The sequence below is a fragment of the Petaurus breviceps genome, unplaced genomic scaffold, assembly GCF_028583685.1.
Source record: "Petaurus breviceps papuanus isolate PSGF00001 unplaced genomic scaffold, PetGlider_PUasm1.0 90822, whole genome shotgun sequence".
NCBI lineage: Eukaryota > Metazoa > Chordata > Mammalia > Diprotodontia > Petauridae > Petaurus > Petaurus breviceps.
In genome coordinates this window covers 11,757,274-11,781,792 of record NW_027187351.1, presented here as the reverse complement: position 1 = coordinate 11,781,792, position 24,519 = coordinate 11,757,274, and the positions used below count along the sequence as shown (strand labels likewise).

The 24,519-nt window shown below is 36.9% G+C and overlaps 1 protein-coding gene across 4 annotated transcripts in view; it reads right to left on the bottom strand.

Moving 5' to 3' along the window:
* Nucleotides 1-24,519, bottom strand: part of PRIM2 (DNA primase subunit 2) — a 357,586-nt gene that overhangs the window by 319,540 nt on the left and 13,527 nt on the right. The gene's annotated exons all lie outside the window — the stretch shown is intronic.

Here is a 24,519-nt window from a genome sequence, read left to right as displayed (position 1 = left end):
CAAAAAACAAACAAAAAAAAACCCTCAAAGAAAAGCTGGATAGCTTTGAAAATAATGTGTAGGATTTATCATGTAGGTTTTCTAGAAATGGAAATTTATTGTTTTATATTGAATCCTCTCGTTTTCTGCTATGTGCATGAGTCTTTTTAAATTTTCTTTTCTTATTTTGTATTTAAGATTACTAAAAAAAATTTACCAAAAAAAGAAGGAAAAGTGTTTGTAATAGAGATTGCTAGTGTTATATGCAATCGCCTTTTTACCTCTTTTTGCATATGGAAATGCTCATGTTAACTGGTATTAGTTAAGTAAAGAATAACAAAAAATAAATAAATAAAATTATTTCAAAAAACAAATTCCACATGAAAACTGAAAGTTTCACGTCCTTTTGCTATTAAGTAGTAAAAAAGAAAACATTATATTTAAAAGGTTTTCCATCAAACACTTTGCTCAAGAAAAATGTAACCTGTCAATTTTTTTGGTTATAAAGAAAAAGGAAACACAAGGGCAATAAAGGAGCAGAGCTATCATTTGAACAAACCAAACTCACAGGTAATTGTTTCCCAAAAAACTACATCTTCTCACATACTGAGACACTGATACATAGATATATATAGATTCATAAACACAAAGCTTCAAAAATGTATTTGCTGCTTTTTTTTGTTTACTACCTATACAAAATTCCTGTTACTTAAAAAAAAAAAAAGGTCCTATTACAAAAGTATTACAATGAGCACACTTTAGATTTGATCCTAAAGACCAACTAATCAGTGTCATGAAGTTGAGGAGTTGGGGAAATCACATGATTGCTAAAACACATAACCAGTTTCTGAATATTTAGGGTCCCTTTCAAAATTACCATTCTTTTTCTTTGTAATCTTATTTTTAGGGATATCCTTTATTTTTATATCACCTTCATTTCCAATACCCTACTAACTCAGGGAACTATCTCTTGCACACATGATTGCTAAAACATATAACCAGTTTCTGAATATTTAGGGTCCCTTTCAAAATTACCATTCTTTTTCTTTGTAATCTTATTTTTAGGGATATCCTTTATTTTTATATCACCTTCATTTCCAATACCCTACTAACTCAGGAAACTATCTCTTGCAATAAAGATTTTTTAAAAGAATCAGAAAAAGAAGCAGTCAAAACTTTCAACCAATTCATCAACTGTGTTTAACAGTATATATAATACTCCACACACAAGGTACTACATCCCAATCTGTGGGGGGGGGGGGGGGGAGGAAGATAATACTCAATACCGTTCTCCCCTAAAAACAATCATCATATGAAGAAAAAAGGCAATGAAATTCTAGACTTCACTTTTTTCTTGACTACAAGTACCATCTTGAAAAGTGAAAGTCAAATGAATAAATTTATCCTGGGGTCAGAAACACCATTTTGTTTGCATGACACTGAACGGACAACTTCCTTTTTAAAGCAGTTAGTAACAAGAATCCAAATGTATTCTTAAATAGTACCTGACTCAACTGGACATTCTGGTGGCTTTTGTAAACAAATGAAGAAAATGGCAAGCAGTCTGTTTTTCCCATTATTCCATCTACCATTTTTATGCAGATTTGACAGACAGTGAGTTCAAAGCACCAAAACCAACCTCTTTGATGACTTAGCAATCAAGAAACAGAAACCAAAAAATGCTCTTAATATTTAATCAAGTAGCATTGGTTCTAACGTTATTTGTAGTATCTTACACAACAGGCACTCATTAAATGGTTGATAGCAAAATTCAACCTTTTTTCCAAGTGTTTTTTGACTTTACAGAGTCTCTATTAAATACACAAGGAATTTGTAACCCTATTTGAAATGACTAAATTTATTACATGACAAATGAAAATTTTTTTTAAAACTGATTTCTTTTACCTCTCTAATTGTACATTTGCAAGATATTGAAAGACTAACATAAAAAAGGGTTCCCTTAAGGCACATGTGTGATCAACATTTGGACTTATTCATGCGGCTTAATGAACCTTTCTAAAAACTCTTCCGCTTTTAAAGCAGAAGCAAACCACACACACACACACACACACACACACACACACACACACACACACACACACACACACACACACACACACACACACACACCTGAAAAACAAACCAATTCATTCCATCTTTTTCTATATGGCATAAAGCAGTTCTACTACAGAACTTTGCCGCCCCCTGCTGAATACTTTCAGGATATCATGACCCTATCACAGCAATTCCAGGTAGGACATACAAACACAAGGCTTTCCAGATCAAATTACATAAGATTTGTAACTAATACTTAGCACAGTGCCCGGAACAATGCAGCCTACTTAGTAAATGCTTGTTCCCCTCCCAGCATCAACCTGTTCTGCTTCCACGTAAGAGGAAAATGAAAGGGAGAGAATTAGGGACTTTTATGTAACCCCAAATAAAAATACAGCACAATAAAACAATGTTTGAAATTCTATATGTTAAGAACACACACTTGTTTTTAACAAATAAATTTTAAAACAAAGCTAACATGTTAGCTACAAAGCTCAAGTTTGTTATAAAGATGAAAAAGAAATATAAATATTCCTGTCATAGGGAAGGAGACTGAGTTTTAGTCTGGGTTCTGTTATCTATAAACTGTGTGACCTTGGACAATCTAAACTTACAAATAAACAGCAGGTCTCTCTCCACCTAAAAAAGTGAAAGGACAATAGTATGTGCATGGAAAACTAGAAAAGACAAAATAGAGGGTACAGCTTCATTTTTTTTAAAAAAAATTAACATATCTAAAATTACCACTAGCAATTTATTTTAAATGCTTAAAAAAAAAAAAAAGCTTGGTGCATTTTGGAAGAAAAATTTTTTTAACTATTTTTAGTCTATGCTTATGTTAGAAATGTTTATTTCCCCCATACCAGGTGCATTTTTAAAATCAAATACACCATAGTGTATTTTACTATACACTTATATATTTAAACATTTATTTAAATATTTAAACATAATGTGTTTATAATGGTATTACAAAAACACTATTCATAAATAGGATTATGTTCCAATGACACATTTTGTCAAAAATCTAATGACAAGCATTAAGAATAACATAGGAAGCACAGAAATAAACTGGAGTATCCAATAAAATGGATTAACATTAAACACTAACTTCAAATTCATTTCTTTCTGTTGTTCTAAGGGTTGTTACAACCAAGAAAATAAGTCTCCTGGCACTTATTTTGGCTAGTCTGACATAGCTAGGTGGCTCGGTGGATAAAACACCAGCTAGGCCTGGAATGAGGAAGACCCAAGTTCAAATCTGACCTCAGATATACTTACTTGATATGTGACTCTGGGCAAATTAATTAATCTCTGTCAGCCTCACTTTCCTCATCTGTTAAATGGAGATAATGTAATAACAGCACCTACCTCCCAGGGTTGCTGTAGGGATCAAATGATTTAATAATATTTGTAAAGAGATTAGCATGATGCACATAACAGTTGCTAATAAATGCTTGTTCCCTTCCCTGCCTCCTCAAGGAAAGAGATATCTTCTGCCATACAAAGCCTTTCTACATGAAGAGTTTTTAAGAATATTAAGTATAATCTAGCAGTCTTTGACAACACAACTTCTTGAAGTAGGAAGACTTTGGATATAATGAGTGGACACCAGGTAGAAAAATTATGAATAAGATATGGATAAGGGTAGCAGAGACAGGTAGCAACCTGTACCACTGGTACAATGTACCCACACTGAGATCACAGATTTCTCAAAATGACATTAAACTTATGTTTCCCCAAAACATAAAACCGTGTATTTGAGGGTCCTGGGGAAGAAAAAGGAGAGAAGAGGGGTTGGTTTAAGTTTGGGAGTTTAGGAGAATGGATCCAACCTGGATTCAGGGAGGCAAGAATAGAGTGATAGTAGGACAGAAGGTCCTGAAGGAGGGATATAGGTAGGAAACAGAGGGAGGGTATGGCAAGGCAGGCTCCTGGTCTTAGAATCAGCCAGTAGTAACATAAGGACAAAGCCACTGCAATCATAAGCAATCCAATTCAATTAAACCAGCATTTATTAAGCACTTTGTACTAGACTAGGGAGAGTGTAGGAAGGGGGAGGATTGGGCCCAGAGTCAGGGAGAATCATGGTCCTGAGTTCAGATCTGGCCTCAGACACTAAATCCTGGTTTCCTCAGTTTCTTCATCTATAAAATGAACTGGAGAAGGAAATGGTAACCCCTTCCATTATCTTTGCCAAGAAAACCCCAAAGGGGGTCATGAAGAGAAGTACACAACTAAACAACAAAACTAGGCTGGGGACACAAAAAAGAAAAAAAATGTAAATAGTCCCTACTCTCAGTGAACTTACACTCTACAGAGGGAAAACAATATGTACATAGATAGAGGTAAAATACACTAAGTAAACACAGATAATTGGTATATACAAAATAATCTGTACATACAGAGAAATTTAAGAGGGAAGGATAGAGAACAAGAAAAAAAAACAGTCGAATCAGGGAAAAGCCCCCTAGGAAGAGTTGTTCTTAGGAATGTGTCTCAGGAAAGAAACTCCCTCAATGGAGTATTTTAGACAGGGGCTGGACTTGTACAGGCTATTCCTGGCAAGGTACAGATGGATTTAAATGGTCTCTAGGGTCCCTTCCAGATCTTCAATTCAATTTTGTGACTCTGATCCACAATATGAGCCAAAGTATGTGTGTATGTGTGTGTGTGTGTGTGTGTGTGTGTGCGCACGTGCGCAAACATGAATTTTTTTTCTTTAAGCAGACTAAAACATGCAGGCAAGATAACATTTTAAAAGCAAAAGTTAACTTTTTACAAAATGCATGTGCATTAACAAGCAACAATTCCCTAAGATAATTATCATAACAGCAAATCAGGAGCAGGAAGAGGTAACCCCCAGGGGTTTTTGACCCACCAAAGTAGCTTACCAACCAGAAAAGGTCCTCAGATCTGGTAGCCATGCTATATGACACAATCTCAGTCAACAGATCTCCACTTTGTGCTTTATGATGACAACTCAAAGGAAAATTATGGAACAAAATGCATATACTCTCCTTCAAAGGATTTGATGTACTCAAGCAGGGAGACTATCTCTTAATATATGAGAAAAAGGCTTTGCCCTAGGATGATAGCCCTAGGGCTATCTAATCCAACTCCCTCATTTTACAAATGAGCAAACTGAGGCACAACATTACAAACTTGATAAGCATCAGAAGTAGCATTTGAACCCAGGTCCTCTGGCTCCAGACCCAGTAGTCTTTCCACTGCACCACACTGCCTCAGATTCTGCATTGTTGTAGAATCATCACAGATGAAGTTCTGTGAACTCTCCTAAGAAAAGAGCTACACAATAACATCTTTATTATACTGCTTTAACCTTCATCTGCTTTGCTCAAAGTTCTGGTGAGTTCTGGGAGTATGTGGCCTAATTTAAGAGGATTATATTTTGTAAGGAAAAAAGATATTAGCATATCATTTGCGTTATGAAACAATGAGCTTGAAATGGGTTAATATGAGCAGTGATGATATAAACGATATCTTTAAAAACAGAAGAGTCATGTCCTGAAATGTAGGATTGGCTGCTTACCAGAAAGGTAGCATACTGGATAGAGAGCTGAACCCGGAGTCAGAAAGACCTGAGTTCAAATCCAGCCTCAGACACTTACTAGCTATGTGACCCCAGGCAAGTCATTTAACTTCTGCCTCACCTCATCTTTAAAATGAAGATAATAATAGCACCTACCCTCCCAGGGTTGTTGGGAGGATCAAATGAGGTAATATTTGTAAAGCACTTTACAAATCTTAGAGCACTATCCAAATGTTATTTGTTGTTATGTTATTAAATGTTTCAGAAAGAAAAATAAGCCTATTTATTTATTTAATGACAACAACTGTAGATAAATTAACTTACAATTGTTTTTACCTTATCCTGAAAAATCTAGTAATTATCTAAATAACCAATCATATTTAAGTCAGCAGTAACAGGAAATAAATTTAACATAGATAAATACAACAGTCCCTGTTCTGAAAGAATTTTCATTCTGAGAAGGCAGACAACAATGCACATAATATAAGCAAATACAGAATAAATACAAGGCAACTAGTCCCATTAGACTGTGAGTGCCCTGAAATAAGGGTCTGTCTTTTGTCGTTCTTTATATCCATGGTACTTACCACAGTGGTTGTCCCAAATTCAGATGCTTAAAAAATGCTAGCTGACTAACCAGTTAATGCAGGGTAGGGAGGAAGGGCATTAGGGATAGTTATACTAGTCACTTAAATAAGTATTCATTAAACACCTGCTGTTTGTAAGGTGCTGTGCAAGGTGCTAGAGATAGACAAAACGAAGACAAACCTGCCCCTGACCTCAAGAAGCTTTCAAATATCCATTTTCTTTTCCTCCCACTTCCCTATCCTCCAAGAAAAAAAGAAAAGAAAAACAAAACCTTTATAACAAATGTGCATAGTCAAGCAAAATAAACTCCCTCTTTAGCCCTGTCCAAAAATATGTATCTCATTCTGCATATGACCAAACTACAATTCTGGACGACCAGGGATGAAGACTCTACGCACCTCCTGACAAGGAAGGGATGAAACTTAGAAGCTTGGATTCTGTTATATGTACCCAGTTAAGTAAATACAAAGTAATTTTAGGAGAGCTACAACAGCAACAGCTAGAAGGATCAATAAAGTCTTCACAGGAGAGGTAGCACCTCAATGAACTTACTACACGGTAGACCAGCAAACACTGCTGTAGTGACAGCTTCTCTACCCCCTATCACTATGAATGGGTCATTAGTCAGAAACAAGTCAAGCATTTAAGCTCTTAGAGAAATAGGATCGTCAAAAAAAAAAAGAAAGAAGGAGAGGTAACATTGGTTGTGTCCCCAATACTAGCCATTCCACAGGAGCCAGTGATTACATTTCCATTTATATTCTGAGGGAAATAGAACAAAAACCCTGCTTTTCTGGAATACTGGTACCTAGTGTTCAGGACCCAGTCTCCACACTTTTGCAACTGATAAGGCTTGAGTGTCTAACATCTTTATGGAATAGGGAAGGACTATTTCAGACTGAGTAAGCCAATGGCCCAAACACAAATAGAAATGGAACCCTGCAGGCGACATACTAACTTAGAAAACCACAAATTAACATTATTTCTGTTTTATTTGTATTTTCAGGTATTTGTCAAATACTTTCCAACTACATTTTAATCTGGCTTGAGACGTACTCAGGAGTGTTGGGGGCCTGATAGAGCCAGCTGACCTCACGTCTGATACATCTGGACTAAGCAGTGACCTTACTGGAAGCATTCCCTATTGCTAGAGAACTATTAGGACTCTGGGGTTCCAATAAATGTTTAGTTGACACAATGGATGAGTACCAGGTCTAGAGTCAGGAAGATCTGAGTTAAATCCAGCTTCAGACACTTACTAGTTGTGTGACCCTGGCAAAGTCATTTAATCTCTTTACCTCAGTTTCCTCAAACGTAAAATGGGGATAAAAACAGCATCTACCCCTCAGAGTTGTTGAAGATTAAATGAGAAAATAGTACTTAGCATAGTGCCTGGCACATAGTGTGTGTATATGTGCGTGTGCTAATTACTATTATTACCATAAAAGGATTCAGGATCCTGCAAAGTTTAATGCTAAGCATCAAGCAAGATACACAGTCATAATGCTACTGGAATATAAGAACAAATCCCACTATTTGAAAGCCCTCTAGGGCTAGAAGAAAACATTCTTGATGGAAATTTTTAAGAAAGTGTCAAATGAGAGCCTGCCTAACACTGCCCTTTAGCACCCAAAAGGTCTGATGAATATGCTCGTTTAGCTAGACAATAATGTGAAACATCAAAAGAAGAGGCAAGCAGGAAACTCAGAGGACTGGGGGGGGAGGGGGGAGGGGGGAGACAAGGGGGGACCTCAAGCCATCTGGCCCAGTTCTGAATTCACAATAGAAACTGGGAAACTGAATAGGTAGTAAGGAATGGGGAACAAGTCACTAGGAGTCAAACAGAAGCCTTGATAGGAAGCGGTGGAATTGGGCCGCGTTTTCAATGTGAGATTCCATTCTATTTGCCTCATCAGTGCAAGTAATACCACCTCCATAGGGTTCAGAGATCTGGCCATTGTCCCTTCCCCTGACATGGTCAAAAAGAGAAAAGCAAAGGAAAAGGGCAACAGGAAAAAATATTCAGCAAAGTAATGGGGCAAGAAACATTCAAGAAAATTTTCAGAGGGGCGGCCAGGTAGCACAGCGAGTAAGAGCACCGGCTCCAGTGTTGAGAACACCTGGAGATCGAATCCCGGGCTCAGACACTTAGCACCCACCCAGAAACACCTGGCTGTGTAACCTTGAGCAAGTTACTTAACCCCAATTGCTTAGGGGCGGCCAGGTGGCTCAGCGAGTAAGAGCACCGGCTCCAGTGTCGGGATGACCTGGATCAAATCCGGGCTCAGATACTCAGCACCACACCCAGAAATAATAACTGGCCGTGTAGCCTTGAGCAAGTTGCTTAACCCCAATTGCTTTAAAAAAATATATAAAAAAAAAAAAAAGAAAATTATCAGGACTCCAAAGCTACCCAGGAGGAACTACACAGTTCTGCCTCTAAAAACCTTGAGTCAGATTTGCTCCTCTCTCCCATCATAAAGAAAAAAAAAAGGAAAACCAAGGCTTAAAGCTATAATAATGTCAAGAGTTGAGGGCACTGTAAGACAAAAGGTATTAAAAAAAGGGAGAGGAGGTAGCACCTTAGAGCTTTCAAGGGGAGAGAGGTGCCTGTGATTTTCCTAAGCTATTTAAGAGCTTCAGAAATTCACCTCAGGGTTGATCCTGGTCAATTTAGTTGTGAAGAAGTAACCTAGGGGCAGCTAGGTGGCACAGTGAATAGAGCACTGGCCATGGAGTCAGGAGGGCCTGAGTTCCAATCTGACCTCAGATACTTGACATATTTACTAGCTGTGTGACCTTGAGCAAGTCACTTAACCCCAATTGCCTTGCCTTCCCCTCTCCAAAAAAAAAAAAAAGTAACCTAGAAGAAGTTATCCAGGGAACTGTGATCCTTAGATGGGTCACTAGATGCATGGATACAAAGCTACTGAGTATGGTGAGATATGTTCTACTTGTCGATTGTAATCAATCTGAAGAATAAGAGAGTATCCTAGTCTACAACTTGATGTAAGGGTGGTTTTAGGGTTATATGTGGAAAAACTTCAGCTATGCACTGGGCCTGGGGGTAAGAATGACTATGTTCAGGAGGAGGGCTATGACTTAGCCCTCCTGTAAGGGTTATGAACTATGATGAAAAACCAGATCAAAATTCTGTCTTTTGAAGTTGAAATGATACAGTTTCTGAGCTCTTCTCAATTCTAATTCAGAAGAAAATACTAGGTAGTAAAGGGGAAGAGTGTCCTAGGTCACAGTACAATCCTGACAGCATTCAGTTTGGGCAAACACATTTTAAAAGAATGTCAGTATGGCGATGGGATCTTAGAAAACATATATACAAGAAAGCGTTGAAAGCCCATGAGGATATTCAGACTCAGGAAAAAGAGTCTCAGAGAAGACAATTAAACATGAAAAGTGATCCAGTCACCATGTGGCCATTTGTATCATATAGGACACAAAAAACTGGATCATCTCAATCATAAGATCATGGGTTTCGAGCTGGAGGGCAGCTTCGAGAACACATAGTGAAAACCTCTCGTTTTATTGATGAAGAAACTGAGACTCACAAAGGTCCAGAGACTTCAGCTAATAAGCGTTCAAGACAAGATTTCTACCCAGGTCTTCCTGACTCCACATCCATCACTCTATGCACTCTAAGCCCCTGATTGACCTGTAAGGTCCCTTGCAAGTTTCATTCACAGAATCACTATATTAAAAGAGATCTCCAGAACAATTCAGAATAGTACTTTTAGGAAATGTCTCTGAAAGCATTCTAATTTCCATCCCTGTCAAGAACTGTCAGGCAATTCAGTCACCTGCAGCAAATCATCTTGGTTAAGTTTATTGTTAATGTTTAATCTCCTAAATTAATGTAAAACTCAATACTACACACCTGTGTTTACACAGTCAATTTTTTTTTTGATAGGCCCTGTCATCTTAAATGTCAGCATTTATTTCATTTTACTTAAGGCTATTTAAGGCCTAGTTATATTCATGTTAGGGAAATTTTACACATGGATTTAGTAAGATGCTTTGTGGCTTATAGTTCTCAAGATAAATTTTGGTATATGATTTCCTGAGAAAAGGTGTAGTCAACTCTTTCTTTATCAAACTTATCTTTTGTCAAGATTCTTCTCCATCCTCCTCTCTAAACTGATAAGCAAGTATGAAAAACTTTTAATGAGCCTAATCCTAGCTTCAAACATGCTGAAGGGCATGATGCTATCCTCTAAAGTTGGCAAAGAAATGAAGAAGTACTTCAAGTTCAAGGAAAGCCCTAACAGGCTGATCCTAATTAGAAGCTGGATGGTACAATGGACATGGAGTCAGATTAGACCCAAGTTCAGAAACTGCCTAACTGTGTAACACTGGGCAAGTCATTTAACCTCTGACTTCTTCAGTTTCCTCATCTACAAATTAAGGCTAAAACAGCACCTACCTCCCAGGGTAGCAGTGAGGATCAAATGAAGTAATATTTCTAACATACTTCACTAACTGTAAAGTACAATATAAGTGTTAGTGATTGCTATTATCATTATCGATCCTACAAGTCCTTCAACTGGGTTATTTGAATCATGGGTTCAGCTTACTCACTGACTGTTCCCAGACTGATGACTTCCTGCAAAGTCATTATGTCTCCCAGGCCCTGGTTATCATTCTGATTCCAAGGCATTAGGCCAAAGTTTTCTGCTAGGGGAAGGGGGAGTCCAGAAAGGTCTTTTTCATGCATGAAAAAGCTGACTACCATTCTTAGAAGTCATATAAAAGCCTTAGATGTCACAGAATTCAGAGCTGGAATGCATCTGAGAGATCATGAAAATCCGCCTTATTTTACAAATGAGGAAACTGAGACCAAAAGGGGGGACAATGAGTTACACAGAGAAACAAGTCTTTCTCATCTAAAGTTGACTTCCATCTGTGTTCTGAATTCCTGCCTGCAATCTGAGAGACTCTATTCCTATATATACCTTCTTTTTCTTCCTCTTTCTTCCTCTTCCTCTTCCTTCTTGTCCTATACCTCCTTTTTTCACCTATAAACTACACACATCCTCTCAGGCTTGAGATACAGACCACAGTACTGTCATTCATAGACAAGAGCATCATCTATTTAGAGCTGAAAATTATCTCAGAGTTCACTTAATCCGACCCCCTCATCTTACAAAGGCAGTGAGGTGTCACTGGGTATAGAGTGCTGGACCTGGAGTCAATAAGACCTGAGTTCAAATGAGGCCTCAGACACTTACTTGCTGTGTGACACTGTCATGCATCTCTCTGTGCTCCAGTTTCTTCCTCTGTAAAATGAGCTAATAATAGCACCTACCTCCTAGACTTGCTGTGAGAATAAAATAAGATATTTTTAAAGGACTTTGTAAACCCTAAAGTGCCATATAAATGTTAGTTATTATTATTATCATTATTTCTAGTTAAGGAAAATGAGACCCAGAAGCATTAAATGATTTGCTCAAGGTCACACAAGCAGTAAGTGTCAGAGGTAGAATTAGAACCCAGATCATTGGACTCTAAAGTCAATGCTCTATCCACTGTATGACACTAATGACTAATTCTGTTACATAATCACAATAATATGCTCAGTTGGGATGGGATAAGCTTCAAAAGTCATTCAGAAAGATTTTACATGATAATCACAACCATCAAAGGCCACAGAGCTTAAAACTTCACAAATCAGAGAATCTCAGAGTATATGCCTATAACCTACAAAGAAATGGCTTTTACTTTATATCTTGCAAAGTCTCCTTTCACTGAGGAGTAGCCCCATCTTGAGGACTTTTAAGATATTGCCACTGAAGACCATTTGTCATGTTGTATTTTTGCAACTATGGTCATAAATGACTAGCCCCAAATTAATCTGTCTTTCCATTTCCTCAAATAGGGCCATTGGTCAAGCTTTCACTGCAACATGTTTGTTCAGCACAGCATCTGTTTTACTGCTCTATAAATACTCATAAATTATTTATTGAATGGAAATGCTGCATCCTATAAATATCACTTAGTATTAAACAATACAGAGGCATTACTATGAAAAGCTTATTCCAGAAAGTAAGATAAAGGTTAATTCCTACTAGTTTAAACCAGCTGAATACTATTTAAACATAACCAATGCTAACACGGCATAAAGGAAAGGATTTAAGCATTTATATAGGGCCTACTATGTCCCAGACATGGTGCTAAGTGCTTTAAAAGCATAACCTCAAAATTTTGATCCTCAAAACAATCCTAGTGAGATAGGTGCTATTATGATGTTCATTTTATAGTTGAGGAAACTGAGAGGTTAAGCAATTTACCTAGGGTCACACGGCTAGGAAATATGTGAGGCTAGATTTGAACTCAGGTCTTCCTGACTCCAGGTCTAACACTCTCTCCATCTTTGGTAGGCAATCAATCCTTTATTTCAGTTCAGGCAAGCCTCTTCCCCTGTTTTTAAAGATACTGCTTCTCTCTTGACTCTATCCACTGAATCACCAGCTGACTCCTGATAGTGAATTATAAAATGTGTTCCTAGATCATGAAATTTCCCACAAATGCACATAACATGCTCTACAAGGAGATAGGGCAATGTAGTAGTGCTAGAATTTGAGACAAAACACCTGGGTCCAAATCCTATGTGACCTGGAAAGAGTTAGCTCAACTCTCTGAGTCTCAGTTCCTTCATCTGTAAAGTGACAGAAATCATCATCATCACTGATGATATAGGCCTCCCTCCAGGCCTGCAAAAGTACTTTGTAAGTCAAAACACCACAAAAATCTGAACTATTACATAATCACAGTTGGAAAGGACCTGGGAGGCCACCTAGTCTGACACACACACAAACAAGAATGATTTCTACAATATCCCCTGACAAGTGTCTCCTCAGGCTCTGCTAGAAGATCTCTAGTAAAAATAAAATTTAATTAAATTAAAAAGATCCCTAGTGAAAGAGAATCCACTACTTTCTAAGATAGTTCATTCTTCTTTTAGATAGCTCTAAAAATTAATTATTCATTTTTATTATATTTAATAATAACAGCTAATGTTTAGATAGCACCTACTATGTGCCAGGCACTGTACTAAGTGCTTTACACTTATTATCTCATTTGATCCTCAACAAACCTGGGACATAAGTGCTATTATTATTCCCATTTTACATTTGAGGAAACTGAGGCAAACAGGTTTAGTGACTTGCCCAAGGTCACACAGCTAAGAAGTATCTGAGGACAAATATGAACTTAAGTCTTCCTGACTCCAGGCCCAGAGTTCTATCCACTGTGCCATTTAGCTGCCCCCTTTACATATTTACATTTGCTAGGCATCATAAACCTTAAAATTCTTTCTCAAAATAGGACTCAATTCAGGGCAGCTAGATGGTGCAGTGGATAGAGCACCAGCCCTGGAGTCAGGAGGACCTGAATTCAAATCTGGCCTCAGACACTTCACATACCAAAAAAAAAAAAAAAAAAAAACCAGCTGTGCGACGTTGGGCAAGTCACTTAACTCCAATTGTCCTACCTTCCCCCTCCACAAAAAAAAGACTCAATTTATAAAGCAGGTATATTGATGATCCAACTACTTACAAGTCTTATCTTTCTTCCTCCTTCTTTATCTTTTTTCTTTACAGAGGAAATCTGATTCAGTCATTGACTGAAAGAATATTAATTAAATGTATACCATAGGGCACACAAAGAAGGACAAGACATAGTCCCACACCCCATACCCCTCAAAGGAAGCCACAGCTCACAGGACATATAATCACCTACATGATACAACTTGAAGGATACTGAAAGATTTGATGCTTCTAAAATATTTCTCAAATAGACCCTAGTTCAGACCTTTATGATGATCCCTTCCCTGTACAACCGTGCAATAGCCTCCTCATTGATTTTCCTCACTCAGGTCATCTAATATACACCTCCCAAAGTGATGTTCCACAAGTTAAAAATTCCAATGGCTCTCTTCTAAGCCTATGACCAAATATAAACTGCTCTGCTTGCCATTTAAAGCCCTTCACAACCTGGCCCCAACCTAGCAGTCAAGGGTTTTTACACAACTCATTCCCCTTTCCACATTCTATGGTCTAGCCAAAATGGCCTTCTTACTGCTCCTCACAATGTACATTCCTATCTCTATGCCTTTTGGACTAGCTGTCCCTCCTCCTCCTCCCCTCTGCCCCTTACAATCCTTTGCTTCCTTCAAAACTTAGCTCAAATACAACCTTCTATAGGAAGTCTTTCCTGATTCTCCCAAACTTCACCTAAGACTAAATTAACTTGAATTTATTTTGTGTGTATATATATATACATATATATACATATACATATACACATACATATGTGCATTTTACAAAAGAAATGCAAGGCAATTTTCTGAATATATACAACACATGTATGCATGTATAACATATAAGACACATATACATATAGACACACTATATATAATAAACACTTATACATTGTCTCAATGGACCTTCAGGTCAGGAATTATTTCATTTTTGTCTCTGCATCTAGTACCAGCACAGTTCCTGGCACATAATATATATTCAACAAATACCTGTTGAATGATTGAGATTATCTTCAATTAGCATATAAGTTTCTAATAGCCCAGATTCACTGACCAGAACAATTAACTGATACCTTGAGTCACTGAAAGCATCTAAACTAAGGGTTCTTAGCCTGGGGTCCAAGGGGTTCATGGATAGTTTTCATGGATCCTATAAATTTGGATGGGAAATTATTTTTAAATTTTTCATTTACCTCTTTATTTTCATTAAGTTCTAATTAAAACAGTAATTCCTTCAAGTGTTTAAAAATGTTACTCTCAAAAGAGATCAATACACTTTGCCAAAGTGCCTAAGGGATCCATGACACATAAAAATTTAAGAACCCCTGATCTAAGTAATCAATCAATTAATCAACAAATATTTATTACATGCTTACTACATACTATTCACTATGCTACACTACTGGGAACAAAAAAGACAAAAACACAACCTCTGCCCCAAAAGAATTCACAATCCAATGGAGAGACAACATGAAAACAACTATGTACAGAAAAGACATAATACAGCATATATCGAAGGTGATCCCAAAGAGAAAGCACTGGCAGTGAGGGAGATCCAGAAAGGGTTCTTGTAGAAATGAGAATCTGAGCTGAGTCTTGAAGGAATTCAAGGAAGTTAGAAGGCGCAGGTGAGGAGGGAGAGCATTCCAGACACAAGGCAGGAGGATAGCCTTAGAGTCAGGAAATGGAGTGAGTGATATGTACAATGAGCAGTGAGAACATCAGTGCTGCCAGATCATAAAGTAAGTGAAGAGGAAAAAAAGTGTAACAAGACTGGAAAATTAGAAAGATCCCAGGTTAGGTAGGGTTTTAAAAACCGGAAGATTTTCCATTTGATCCTGCAGGTAATAGTAACCCAAGTTAACTAAGTGGGGGAGTATCAGGGATATTATCATTTGAGGCAGGAAGCTGAATGATTCCATATGTACCCTACATCATTTTAATCAGAACCAAACCTTTGACTCCAATCTCAATTACAAATCCTATGTAGATTTAAATGACATGTATACACACACATACATACACACACACACCTCTACCTTATTTAGGACATGTAAATACAGTGAATACAGTATAAGACTACATCTATTAATATCATATAGTAATAAAAAAAAGAGAGGCAGTCTACCATAATGAATAGATTGGCCAGTATTAGAATCAGGAAGCTCTGAATTCAAGACACACCTCTAAAATACAGGCAGAGCTGTGTGGCCATGGACAAGTCACTTAATTTTTAAGGTCCCCAGGGAATTCTTTAAGTTACAGATTAATCAATGATCTCTATCAATAGAAAAAATTTACTCTCCAGAAATTTCTCACACAAATATATAATATATAAATATAATATAAATAAAAACATATAATAAAATAAAAATATCCTATAAAATTAAAATCACAGACTTAGATGATAGATAGATAGATAGGTAGATAGATAGATAGATAGATAGATAGATAGATAGATAGATAGATAGATAGATAGATAGATAGATAGATAGATGTATACGGTAAAGTATGGGCCAGATTCAAAAAATAAGAAGGCAGCATCTGTTTAAATAAAGCCTTTCCACAGTTAACATTAGCCACTGTATTTTTCTTCATGCTATCTGCTCACATGTAAAAACATTTTAAGAAATAGTCCATGACTCCCTAATAAGACTTGAAATACAAGTATTTCTTAACTGAAATATAAGTTAATTTGTATAAAAGCAATGACTACAATAAAAAAAATTTTTAAAGGAATAATACAGTATTTTTTCTACTGTCCTTGAAATGGAATTCTAAAAGACCTCAAGGCAGTTGTCAACGCTTTTGAATTAGAGCAGCAGGGAAGTTCTTTGTCCTTCGAAGTCCTGACCTTTCCCTAAACATCTAAATGAATAAGCATTAATACCATCTATGGCCTTGATCATTCACCCTGTACTGTAACATAACCAAGGTAAGTTAATGAACTAGACACAAAGATTCAAAGTGGCCCTTACTGGGAATGAATACAAATAAGATAGACTCTATTCCATTTCCAGCCCTTCTTGAAATTTCAGATATTAAAGTCTGGACAGTTGTGTACCAACTTATGAAAAGTGCAATTTTCTGTTGCTTTATGTTTCAGACTAAGATTTTTCAAGTTCAGATTTGACTATCACGGTATACAGATGCAATCAATCATGTCAGGAAATGAAATTTTGACTCAGGATAATTACACTGAAGCAGTTAGGGTCAAGAATAAAACTCAGAAGAATATCAGCCCTAATAACTGAGTCACAGGGACAATCACTGAATGAATTTCTGCCGGACTTAAGAATCTAAACAAAAACAATTAAAGAAAAAGCTAAGTAAAAGAAATGAGAGGTACAGCATAGTGGGAAAATCAATAGACCTGGAACTGTGTTAATTGCTTAAAGATTGGCCTCAAAGAAGTTAAAACAAAATACACTTCCTCCCTTCTTTGCTGAGGTAGGCAACTATGGAAATGAAACATTACCTCTACTGCCAAAATGGGTTGACAAGTTATTTAATTTTGATGAACTGCTTCCCCCCTACTTCTTTATTTTATATTCTTATTATAACAAATGGCTCTCTGGGGTCAAGGAGGAAAGAGGAATAAATTTAGATAATTAAGGAAAGATTAAAAAACAAAATATATCAACAAAAATATTTTAAAATGAAAAATAAATGAGGTTGGACGAGATAGTCTCTGAAGCTCTAAATTCTCTAATTACATTATTTCTTTACACTTTCTTCAAAGGCAGTAAATGAAACATAATTTGCATCAGTCTATTAAAAGTCACACACATATTAGAAATTCTATTTTTTCAAGAGATACAAAGTTAGATCATCTTTCTGAGAAGTGAAGTTAGATACAGTGATGTGAAAATATTTTGAGATAGCATCAACAATTAACATTGTTGGCATTATCTATCAAACAAAAGAAACAGATTACATGATAGCTAAATATTGTGTGATCCTAGGTAAACACCAATGAAAAGGAAACTGAAGCCTGAGGCCTATAAAAATGTTTCTGCTCCCTGAGAATCCCACAGATAACAGCAACACTTAACAAAGGGTGTCAGAAAAGGGAAAGTCCTGTGCTGTAAACTATTTTGCCATCTGTAGTAGGTGTATATTTGGAAATTTCACCAGTCTATATTTGTTTTATTTACTATCTTTTCCTCTTGGAGAAAACTGTATTGTGGAAATACCCCTGAGATTAATATGTCTGTTTTCTGTGAGTTACCTTACCAGGAAGATGCACTGGACACAGAGTAAGCCTATTTGCTGAAAGGAGTCAATAGGGAGCCTACAGTGAGCCAGAGTCTTGTTCACTCCAAGACACTTCTGCTGGTGTTCACTGGCTGACCTTGTTGAGTTGTGCTCCAACAAATAGCCCAAACAAGTCTTATGGTCAGTTGTTCCTGAAAAACATCCTGCTTCTATGTCCACCTGTTTCTGGAAAAGGCTGTGCATTCTTTTTCCCAGCACCTCCCTGAACCTCTCCTTTGTGGTTTTCAAGCACAAATCTTCCCTGCCTCCCCTGAGCTGTGGGTTCCTTTGTACCTTGTATTAGGAATCTCAGCAGTAGTATCTTATTTTCCTCCTAATAAAACTTTTCTGCTCTCAACTCAGCTTGGAATCTTCTGTATTTTGAAGAGTGCGCTTCACCTGGCTGACAGTATCCACCATGATTTTAATGTTTAAGACTGTCTTTACTTCAGGATGGATATATCAGGTGTATATCATTTGATTATCAATAACTTTATCTGGGTCCTCTTGTTCTTATGGCCACCAGAACACACAAGAAAATGACCAGTATAGGACTAGTTAAGAGGTCTCTCTGAGGGCTTTTTTAGACCAATTCAGGTGTCCAGGGGCATGAGGGCTGAGCAGCAGTTATTATTATGGGGCATCTAAGGGCAAATTCTCAAACTTATAATGGGAGGCATGAAGCCAGTGAGGGCAAGCATTCCCAAACAATGAGAAGTTTATAGCAGCCTAGAGCAGTTGTCCTTACCAGTAAGACAACAGAAAAATATTTCTCTACGGAAAGAATCTTAACTTGAAGTCTATAGACCCCTTCCCAAAATAAGTTCAGTTTTCTTTAATGTAGAAAATAAATTAGATTACAAAAGAAATCAATTACACTAAAATGCAGTTATCAAAATATTAAAACAAGTTTAGATCAAGAACTTCTGACCTTGAGGGACATTACCCCTAACCCACATCCAAGATTCTGTAGATTGTAAACAGTTGATTTTGCCTTTTATTTGGCAATTACTATAAAATATACAGAATTAAAAGTTTGTAAATAAGAAAATTACATTACTTTGCTTCATTAAATCTGTCCTAAATCTAAAATTCATATTAACAGCAATCAACTCGCAAACAGATCATAAACTTGATACATACACATAAAAAGTCAAATCTTTTGTCCACTATGCCTCTTTTTTTGGTAAATTTTACTCATTCTAAACTTAAATACAAAACAAGAAAAGAAAAAAAAGGAGGGGGGCAGAGCCAAGATGGTGGAGTAGAAGCCCAAACTTGGTGTAGGCTCCCCTCCAATCAGTTCCAATACATGTAAAAAAATGACTCTAAGGGGCAGCCAGGTAGCTCAGCGAGTAAGAGCACCAGCTCCAGTGTCGGGATGACCTGGATCAAATCCGGTCTCAAATACTCAGCACCACACCCAGAAATAACTGGCCGTGTAACCTTGAGCAAGTTACTTAACCCCAATTGTTTAAAAAAAAAAAAATGACTCTAAACAAACTTTAGAGCTACAGAACCCACAAGGAGAAACAAAGCTCCCACTGAAAGAAGCCCCGCAGGCCAACAGAAAGGATCTATCACACCAGGCTGGGAGCTGAGCTGAGTTGCATGGTTCCTGGCCCCAGGGCAGCCCCAAACAGCAGCAGGCCCAGAGCAGACTTCAGAAGAAAGAATCACCAGCAGTTGTGGTGGTTTACAGAATTATCAACCCATAAATGCCAAAAAGAAAGTAAAAGGTCAGTGTGGAATCTGTGGGAATAGGGGGACAGAGGGTGGTCAGGCCCCTGCCCCTGGGGCAAGAAGCAGCAGAGGCTCAGTGGCTGTGCTGTTGCCTGGCTGTCTCAGGAGCTCCTGGCTAGCAGACTGCTGGGGGACCAAGCAACCATTCAGAGGGTAATCACTCTTGCTTTAACCTACCTGGATCTGGATTGCGGTCTTGGATGGTGGTTCTGGGGTATGTGACCAGAGTTTGTGGTGTCTGTAGAGAGGGCACCCAACTAATAACTCTAGCAACTGCGAAAATCCCAGCAATTTGCCACAGTTCTACTGTGGCAAAGCCCTCAAAAGTCAAGTAATTGACTAGCAAGATGAGCAAGCCCAGGAAACATAATCAAACCATAGATTCCTTTTTTGGGGACAAAAAGGATCAAGGCATGGAGTGGGAGGAAGACAGTGAAGTCAGAACTCATGCATCAAAAGCCTCCAAGAAAAATATGAACTGGTTACATGCCATGGAGGAGCTCACGAAGGATTTTGAAAATCAAGTAAGAGAAGTGGAGGAAAAATTGGGAATAGAAATGAGAATGATGCAAGAAAATCATGAAAAGCGAGTCAACAGCCTGATAAAGGAGACCCAAAAATACACTGAAAAAAATAACACCTTAAAAAGTAGACTAACTCAAATGGCAAAAGAGGCCCAAAAAAGCTAATGAGGAGAAGAATGCCTTAAAAAGCCAGCTTTAAAAAGTCAAATTTGCCATATGGAAGAGGAATTTCAAAAACTCACTGAGGAGAATAACTCCTTCAAAATAAGATTGAAACAAATGGAAGCTAATGACTTTATGAGACATCAAGATACTATAAAACAGATTCAAACAAATGAAAAAATAGAAGGCAATGTGAAATATCTCAGTGCAAAAACCACTGAACTGGAAAATAGATCCAGGAGAGATAATTTAAAAATTATTGCACTACCTGAAAGCCATGATCAAAAAAAGAGCCTAGACACCATCTTGCAAGAAATTATCAAGCAAAATTGCCCTGATATTCTAGAACCAGAGGGCAAAATAGAAATTGAAAGAATTCACTGATCGCCTCTTGAAAAAGATCCCAAAAAGAAAACTCCCAGGAATATTATAGCCAAATTCCAGAGTTCCCAGGTCAAGGAGAAAATACTGCAAACAGTCAGGAAGAAACAATTTGAGTACTGTGGAAACATAATCATGATAATACAAGACCTAGCAGCTTCTACATTAAGGGATCGAAGGGCTTGGAATATGATATTCCGGAGGTCAAAGGAGTTAGAACTAAAACCAAAAATCACCTACCCAGCAAAACTGAGTATAATACTTGAGGGGAAAATATGGACATTCAATGAAATAGAAGATTTTCAAGAATTCTTGATGAGAAAACCAGAGCTGAACAGAAAATTTGACTTTCAAATACAAGAATAATTGTAACTCATAAGACTGTTCTCAGTATGAGGACAGTTGAAGGGAATATATGTGTGTGTATATATATGCATACATACATATATGTATGTATAAGAGGGTGTATGTGTATATAAATATATGTGTGGGCATATGTTCGTGTAAATATAGACAGAGGCACAGGATGAGTTTAATATGAAGGGATGATATCTAAAAAATAAAATTAAGAGGTGAGAGAGGAATTTATTAGGAGGAGAAAGGAGATAGATTAGGGTAAATTATCTCATATAAAAGAGGCAAGAGAAAACTATTACAATGGAGGGGAAGAGCAGGAAGGTGAAAAGGAATGGAACAACCTTATTCTCATTGAATTTGGCTTAAGGAAGGAATAACAAACACACTCAATTGCGTATCTTACCCTACAGGAAAATAGGGGAGTAGGAGATAGGAAGGGGGGCAGATTGGGGGAGAGGGTAGTTAGAAGCAAACATTTTTGAAAAGGGATAGGGTCAAAGGAGAAAGTGGAATAAGTGGGGGGCAGGATAAGATGAAGGGAAATATAGTTGGTCTTTCACAATATGACAACTATGGAAATGATTTGGGTAACTACACATGTACAACCTATATTGAATTGTTTGTCTTCCCAGTGGGGGTGGGTGAGGAGGAAGGAAGGATAAAAATCTGGAACTCAAAGTTTTAAAAAAAATTTGCTTTTTACATATAACTGGGAAATAAGATGTGCAGGCACTGGAGTATAGAGGTTCATCTTGCCTTGCTAGAAAGTTAGGGGGGTGATAGGGGAGGATATAGGGGAGAATGGATTGAGGGAAGGGGTATTCAGTGGGCTTGCTATTTTGGGGGTGGGAGGTAGGGGAAAGACGAGGAGAAAAAATTGTAACTCAAAATTTTTTGGAAATGAATGTTGAAAATGAAAAATAAATAATTTTTTTTAAAATCCTACACACTTGTACTTCATAGGGTTATTAGCATGATATTGAAATGTAATGCATTAGGCTATAAGAGACAATGAATGAGGAATTCAGGGAATCATGAAGATTTGTATGAGCTGATAAGCAGAATGAGAATAAGATGACCAATAAACTAAATGAAAAGGGAAAAAAAAAGAACATTCCCATACATACAGCAGAATATAAGAGAGGATTTAATATAAAATAAAGTTTCATTTCTAGAAAACCTATCTAATAAATGCTACATTGTTTTCAAAGCTACCCAGCTTTTCTTTGCTTCCTTGCAGGCTTTCTTTTGTTCTCTGCTAAGAATATTTTACTTTATTTCTTCCCCTCCCTGACCTCCCTGCCCTAAAGAAGGCTATAATCAAACATAGATATAGATAGGTAGATACAGATAGAAACATATACATAGATATCTATAAACATCAACACACATATATACATACACTCATATACATATTTTGAAGACCATACTATGCAAACTTCCACGTGTCATCTGTTTCTCTGAAGGTAGATGGCATCTTCCTTCATATGTCCAAGTCTTTCCATGTTTTTCTAAATCAACCAGCTCATCATTTCCTATATCACAATAATATTCTAACCCAAACACATCCTATCTGAGAGACTGTCTATGAAAGTTTTTTCCCAATTTTCAGATTCCTTCTATTCTTGGCTACAGTGGTTTTATTTGTACCAGAAAACTTTAATTTAAAATAACAGAAATTATCCATTTTATACTTCAACAATGCACTCACCTTATAATATAGTTTAAGGTCTGATACTACTAAATCTGCTTCCTTTGCATCTTTTTTCTCTGGCTTCTTTGAAATGCCTGAACTTTTACTCTTTCAAATGAAGTATGTTATTTTTTTCTAAGTCAGCAAGATAATTTTTAGTAATTTAATTGGGATGGCACTGAATAAACAAATTAGTTAGGTAAAATTGTTAATTTTTAATTATATTGGTTTTCCCTGCCCATGAACAATAAATATTAATTCAATTATTTAACTGACTTTATTTATATAAAAAGTGTTTTATGTTTATGTTCATATCGTTTCTGTGTCTGCTTTGGTAGGTATGTCCACAGATATTTTATAATGTCTAGCTATTTTAAATGTTCTAAAACAATATTGAACAATGTTGCTGACACATAGTGTAGTTTTCCTGTTTTTCTCTTTTGATTACATCTATTGCAGCTTTAACTTTGTCTGGGATCATGATTACTATTCCTGTCCTTTATTTTATCCTTGTCTGTATCTCTCATTTTTATAGGACTTCCTGAAAACAAATTGCTGAATTCAAATTTTAAATCTGCTATTCATTTTGTTTTATGGGTAAATTCATCCCATTCACATTCTAAATTATAATTACTTGTGATTTTTTCCTCACTATCCTTCTCACCCTACTTACCCCATCCCTCCTCTGCTCTACTTCTACCCATTACCTTGCCCTCCTGTTCCTTAACTGACCCACCCTTCCAAGAGCCCCTCCCTTATCTTCTTCTCCCCCCACCCTATCCCTTTGCCCTCTTATTTCTTTCTCAATTTAGAAGATTTTTATACCTTTCTAGATATATATGTATCTTTTTAACCCATTCCTGATGAGAGTAAGGTTCCAGCACTACCCACCCTCCCCACCTACTAGCTTCTTCTGTTATGTTTTTCCTTTTACACATCATTTACATGAGATAATTACTTTTTTATCTCTCCCTACAGTTTTTTTTAGAATCACCCCATCATACACAGCTCAGCCCAAGTCTTTCCTTCAAATTACCCAAACAATGATGATAGTCATAAGAATACTGATACATTTCCACATATAATAAGTAAACAATTAGATCTTACTGAGTCCCTTAAAATTGGCCTTTAATGTTTAGCTTATATTTCTCCCAGATCTTATATGGCAAATATTCCCTCAGGTGATGTTTCTGTCATATTCTGCTGTTTTTGTCATAAATACCTGAAAGCCTTTCAATTCATTGTGTCCATTTTCTTTCATTCAGAATTATACTTAATTTTGCTGGGTAAGTTACCTTTGGTTATAACCACAGATGCCTCTCTTAAATTCCAAAATCCTTTTCATTAAAGCCCTCAGTTCCAAGGCTTGACATCCTTGGGCTCTCAAAGCCATGTAGGGTCTCTTAGGTCATTTGTTGTTTGGTCACTTCAATCATGTCTGATTCTTCATGACTCCATTTGGGATTTTCTTAGCAAAGATAATCAAGTGGTTTGCCATATCCTTATCCAGCTCATTTTATAGATAAGAAAACTGAGTTAAACATGGTTAAGTGATTTGCCCAAGGTCATACAGCTAGTAAGTGTCTGAGTCCAGACTTGAACTCAGGAAATGAGCCTTGTTTACTAGAGGCTTAGAACTCTATGTATTGTGCCACCTAGGTCATAACTAGTTAGAATC